The following is a 7,162-nucleotide window of genomic DNA, read 5'->3' as shown; positions in this document are numbered from 1 at the left end:
TTCATGCCTGAGAAGGTGTCCTACCAACCTATCTCGCCTATTTTTTATTGACTTCCATAGAGTCCTCTGTTCTCCTATTCTTTCCAATACCTCTTCATTTCTAACCTTTTGTACCCAACTTATTCTCATCATCCGCCTATAACACCACATTTCGAACGCTTCTAACCTTTTCTTTTCCGCCGCGCCCACTGTCCATGTTTCGCACCCGTATAACGCTGTGCTCCAAACATATACCTTATTTAACAACCTCTTTCGAATTTCTAAATTAACCGTTCGCGAGCATAGAAGTGTCTTCTTTTTATTAAAGACGGCACGACTCTGCGCTATCCTCTGCTTTATATCCCTACTACTCCTTTTATCCTGACTTATCTGACTTCCTAGGTATCTAAAATCAGTCACTTCTTCTAATTTTTCGTCTCCTATCTTTATATTCGCTCTTTCCCTACTTTTTCGTCCCATGCATACCAGCATTTTAGTTTTACTTTTATTTATTTTCATACAGTACTGATCTGTCGGTACCGCTTCCATTTTATTTAAAGCTATCTCTAGGTCCTCCTTGCTAGATGCTAATACTGCCATATCATCTGCAAATCTAAGCATACTAATTTTTTGCCCTTGCACATCTATCGCTACAGTTGTACTGAACGTCAATATCTTGGACAAATTATGGGCACCAAATTAGCCCCAAAAACCTTCTACTTCCAGGCTATAAGATGATTCGAATAGAATTTTTACAGACCTTCATAAATAGGAATTGTAACGAAACGAATCTAGTGGTACACTTAAAAGAATCGACTGTTACTTCTATACATCAACCTGTTTCTATTGTGCAGATTTAGACAAGTTTGTATGCCGGTTTGTGTAGTAGCTTTCAGCTACCGCAGTCGTACTTGACTGAGCTGGAGATAAATTGGATAAAATCTATCTTAAAAACCGAAAGCATTCTCGTTTGAAGTCAAAGCCAAGGAAGAATAAGAAGAAGAAGTTTAGTCGCAATGGTTACTTGCTCGCCGCGATTCTTAGAGCAAAGTATCAGTCATACTATTCAGACTTTGATGGCTTTAAAATGGTCTTTACTAATTGTCCCTATTTGTAAACTGTCCGTCCTGTTACCGCTTCATGCTGCCTCGTCATTAATATCCATTCTAAATGAGTTCGCCCTCGGGTACGCCACAACTTCCTTTCTGATCCGTTCGTTAGCAATATTGTCTTGGAAATTATCGAGCTCTTAGCGGCTGCGTCGCCGCTAATAAGGACTTTCTGTGAGCACAACCGTCAAGAATGTTGCTTTCCATTTACGTTTTGGATCCATTTTAAGTAGTTCACGACCGGCGAGGGAATCGATTTCATTGGTACATAACATCGTCTGTGGAAGCGATTGTCGTTTAGACACTCCATGAAAATTTTTTTAACCCCTTTAATTTGTTTTTTCTTTTTCTCCATTTCTCGATAGGTATCCCTTTAATTTAGGTAAATTTATCTGACAGATGTTTCGACTTATTAAAGACCGTACGTGTAAAATAAGAAAAGTTATTTATAAAAAACAGTTACAAGATGATTTTATGATGGGGAAAACCTTAAAATTTAGTTCGTTCATGATGAATTTGTCTCGGTGACGGATTTCTGTATTTTCGGGTGTTGGTAAATTGTCTCCCGGCAAGTAGTAATAAGAAAGACCCTACCGTTCGTTTCAAGAAGTTAGAGATATGCCCCTTGCCTTTATTAGGATGCGCCGTAGCATAATTCCAAATTCAATCATATTTGTCTGCGGAGCTCATTTCTCCAGCGATCATCGAGCGATAGCTGAACAAAAGTGTACAGTACCATTTGCAAAATTATTTAAACTGCCTCGTTAAAATTTAAGGATATTCTTAATTTAAAAGCATATTTAGCCAAAAATAATAACAAGTGAATTAANCAAATCACTAATTACCGTACCTTTAGCAAGAAACTACGAGATTCTATGAATTACGACAAAAAAGCTTGCAAAACAATATCGAATTGATATACGTCAGCTGTGTAAATGTGTGATGTGCTAATAAATGCATATAATTCAAAATTGTCAGAAAACAATTTCAAAAACTTCACATATTAGATGAGTCCTAAGCTAAAGAAACTATGGATATCCATTTCTTTCTGTTATTATAACGTGTAAAATATCAGAAATAAAATGAGGTTGTAAATATTTTGATATAAAATGATTAATGGTGATTTTATATCAATAAAATTATTTGCAACCCTATTTTGGCTCTGACCTTTCACGCCAAGCAGACTAATTTGACATCACTGTCTTTTTTCGAATTAAAAGGGAAGAGATAGGTAAATCAAGAAGCATATAGAAGAATTATTTGATTCTGAACTAAAGACACTACAACATAATGATAGAAAAACTATACCTCAATTACTTCAAACAGAAAAATATGAATCATACTTGATCTTCGCAGCTGGTGTTTTGTTGTTGTTTGTTTTATTGGTAATGCAGTTGTCTAGAGTTTTAGTTAATCAATAGCTGTTTGTTTATCATTACATAGTATAAAACAAAGTCACTTTGCTGCTATCTGTCCCTATGTATGCTTAAATCTTTAAAACTACGCAACGGATTTTGATGCGGTTGTTTTTAAAAGNAAAGATCTAAACATACATAGGGACAGACAGCGGTTAAAGTGCGTTGCATGATTTCGTTACATAGAAACTCGCATGAAACGAACTTACCCTACCGTGCGTAAAGAAGTTTCACTTCAAAAATGCAATTTTATTTTTATCACTTTTGAGTCCGTTAAGTTTTAATAGGTTTTCCTTTAATAATACAGGAAACAATAAAAAATTAAAGTGAATAGACAGGTTGTATACATATTGTTTTCATTTTTTTTTTCGAATGGTGTACATCGAGCTAAAAATAGCGTCATTATAAAGTTTAATTTATCGTTTGTGCCGGTCAAAACTTTATTAAAAAATTGAATATGCATATTGTTTCGGTCTATAGGGCGATCGTAAATAATAACGGAATGGGACAAAGTCATCGCGGCCGTATGGGCATTATGATTTTATTAATGCGAGATCTTTTTCTTTTGTAATTGAATTAACATAAAAAGTTCGACACTGGCGAGGCGCGGTGGGCGCCAGGATCCAATAAATAGTGCACTAAATCTACCTGTACGGCTCACAGACCGAAAGCACCTATAAATTCATTCGGTTCGTTACGTTTACTGTCGACATTAAAACGAATTTGTAAACAGACAGATTTCGAGTGGAAAGTAATAGAGATCCGACGGCGGCAGGGGTTGTACTGTGCCAGGAATTAACATAACAAGCTTGTTATTGTCCTTTTTATTGGCCGAGCTTACACAAATCAACGCCAATGCCGGCGTTTATCTATTACGTGCGTATGTAAAGCACCGTCTACAGAGTGATTTAAAAACTTCATTAGGAGACTGACTCGGGTTTAGATTAACCCTTTCGGTCATTTCGTCGACAATTAATGACACTAACTTGCAAGGCAGAATTGTAGGTTTTAAACTACTTTTATCGTATTTACGCACAGTGTAGACATTTAAGTATTTAATCATTTTAATCCTGGTAAATTAGCTGAAAAATAGCTGATGTACTAGGGTCAATTGAAAAGTCCCCGGCCTGGCGGCACCAGAAATAAATCTGTGGGGGTTCGGTATAACTCGCACGTATAATTAAATGAGCGTCCTGAACTGCCTTTCTTGTGAGATGGAATAATGGCTTATCAATGCTTTCTTGAGCGATACGTATTTGTCTTGAGCGGGAGGATGCGTGATGAGATGTTCTACGACGGACAACGTGTCTTGATTGAGCTTGGCTACGACAGCATGGTATCTTGATGAATCAGAGGTGATGCGTCGGCTGGCGAACTGTGACTCGATTGAAGCGAACCAAAGCTCGACTTTTCTGTCCCAAAAGGTTGGAAGGTCTAATCGTTCCACTGAGTCCGTGTGTCTGTCCTCGGCTTTAATGCCATCCACTAAACCTCCGGATGTTGATGGTAGTGTATTGTCAACTCGCCCTAGAGGATCGGCAGTATCTCCCGTTGGCGTGTGTGTATTCAAACCGCCTGTTGCCATTGTACTACGCAGTAACTACGACAAGTGTTTTATTCGATGTAAAATGCGTATTATTTGTAACAATAACTGTATTCACTGTTTAACAAATCACGTCGGGGTCACCAATTATGTGGGGGTTCGGTATAACTCGCACATATAATTAAATGAGCGTGAATATTAATAAATTGTTATTGTTATTCACATTCACGCTCATTTAATTATATGTGCGAGTTATACCGAACCCCCACAAATCCATATGATTTTCAGTTAGTCCTAACCTTCAAAAGACGCGTCTATAAATTTGACGGCTGTCGGATCATTAGTTTGTGAATTATANTGTTAATTTATATACATTTTTGTTTTAAGAAATTGCTAAACATTTTCGTCTAGTACTGTACAGTTCTAGCCGATCTTCTAAAACCGCCCATCGAGAGCTCTGCTCGTTCAAGCTTGTTCCAACTATTTCTGTCTTGCTCACGCCTAGTGTGTATTCTTTCTATCTTCGCGCAGATTTCTTCAAGGTCACAATTCTAACAAATTGAAATAGACTGTACTTATTGTAATTGGTTTTATAAATAGGTAAATTGCCTCCCAGGCTTTCTTAATCTTAATGATGCTCATTAATAGATGAAATGATGAATACGGCTTTACTTATTCTGATGAAAATTCTGAAACCGGGAAATAGTTAAAAATGACGTTTGCACTTACTTTCTTAGAACCTGATGAAGTCAGTGATTGTTTCATATTTGATTGGTTATCTGTTGCACCAAAATATTCAAAATTATTGCGATTATTATACACAATTATATATCAGAGAATTTTTTATTTTCTCAATATATTTGGGTGGACATTCAGCGGAAATTCACACTACCAATGCTCGTGAATCTTTTCGTGAACATTTTAACGACTCTTGTTACAAATGCTTCTACAATTTCAAACAACAATAACTTAACGTTAAATTATAGAGAACCATTTAGTTACTAAAACTCACAAAGGTAGTTTTTTTATTGTGACGTTAAAGATTAAACCTATTATGTATTATTGGTAGACTTAACGTTCATGTTACATATATTACAACCTAAAATTAATGAGTATCATAGAAGAAACTTGTTGAATATTAAAATTAATGTGTACTTACTTATTTGTATTCTAAATTTTTTCTTCAGTATTTTTAGGTAGTTCCTATCTTTAATCTTCATAATTTAAATATAATGGTATTATTATGTATATGTATATCAGCTAAATAAATATGTTCCTAAATAGAAGTATACCTTCTGTCGCGTGTATATAAGTAATCATCAGCTTTCTTCTTTTAATATTTGGTTCTTGAAAGAATTTTCAGTTAAGAGCTAGCTTGAAGATAAAAATCACTGAGACACTGCTATCAACACAGATTTAACTATCGCTCTAAAGTACTTATCGGACAATCAATATCCAGTTTCCTTAGTTTTTCCATTTTTGCGTTCAACTTCTAGTTTGACTGGAAAAATATGAGAGAAAAGCAATTTGAAGCTTCATGGATAAAAAAAGGCACTTAAATGTCTGATAGAATAAAATAATTTCATACTGAGTAAATCAAATAGAGTTCTGCGTGGAGCTATTTTCCAAAATTCGACAAATGCGTTTGAAGATTTTAGCTGAGAATGACAGTTTGGGTTTCTAAACTCGTATATGAAAGTTTCTAAACATATGATAGAGATTACCTTGCAAAGCACCAAGAAAGTGGTTCTAACCTAACACTAATCTAATATCACTTTCAAGAAATTTTGTGAAGTGATTTTTGTTCTTTTTGTGGAGCTGAAAACAAAAAACGCTCTAAACACTTTTTACTGTTATGCTACTTTTTTAGTCTTCTTTAAGGTCACCCTCATCCATTCAGCCCTTCCTTTTTTTTATCGATAGTTCCATTATATCAACATTAACAAAAACTGTATTCTTTTAAGAACTGATGCAGAGTTTATATTTATAAGAATGCTGAGCAGTTTAACCATTTGATGAATTTAGACTAATTTAATTTGTATATTTTGTAAGGATCCATCAATTTGACGTCATTCTCTTTAACGACGGTACAGGTTGCGTTCATAGGTTTTCATTTTATACCAACTGTATATTTTCAACAAACTTTAAATGCTTATTAAGAAATAAATTAAAGTTTAAGGATAAGTTGACGATAAATGTCAGAAAGAATTAGTTTATTTTAGAAATCGTGAATTGGCTAGACGTTTTTCTACACCTGCTAACTGACGCTATACCTACCTATTCTTGTTATTTATTATTAAATTAAAAATATCCATCAAGCTAAACTCGATTACCTAATGATTAATTAACTCCATGGGTCCGTTTTGATGAGTTCAGTTTTAAACGGGCATTAATTTTAATTAGATAATTGCTCAGAGGCGACCCCTGAGCACCGTTCATCCAGGTACAAGTGTGGAAGACACTTGACAGCCTCATGAAATATAGTGAGCTCTTGCAACGAAAACTGTAGGTACCTCGTTTGCAGACGGTTCTGACAATGATTTTTTATACTTCGTTATTTAATTATACTAGCAGACATGAGTTTTTGCTCGGATATAAAAAAAGGAGAAAATCCCCGTTATTATTAAATAAAAGTTAATTAAAAATCTTAAAATTGTCATGTAGTGTGCCCATACACTTTTTTATCATTATATAATAACCGCTTTCATCTTTTTGGTTGTATTACTTTGTACATATTTATTGCTATTATACGTAAATACTTCGCTGAATATTTTTCTGTACAGACCGTAACATTCTTTTTCGAATGATTTATATCATATCATGTGTTAGGTTTAGAGCAAAAAAAATCGGTTCCAGCAATGTTACTTTTATATAGGTCTGTAAGCCAAAAAAAAAACAATGCACAAATGATACTATTTTTCGATTTGTACAGTTACCATTACCTACCTTTTAGAATGATTCTATTTTAGGAGCAAAAGAAATTTGTGTGAAGCTTACGTTTCGCGGGAGAGTTACTTAGCCCATAGAGTTAAGTCTCTTTGATATTTTTCTATTCACTTGCCAAAGTTTCCTTTACAATTCATATAAAGTTTACATATTCATTCTGTTAATGCTGA

Source organism: Agrilus planipennis, unplaced genomic scaffold, assembly GCF_000699045.2.
Source record: "Agrilus planipennis isolate EAB-ADULT unplaced genomic scaffold, Apla_2.0 scaffold82, whole genome shotgun sequence".
NCBI lineage: Eukaryota > Metazoa > Arthropoda > Insecta > Coleoptera > Buprestidae > Agrilus > Agrilus planipennis.
Note: the sequence above shows the minus strand (reverse complement) of the source record.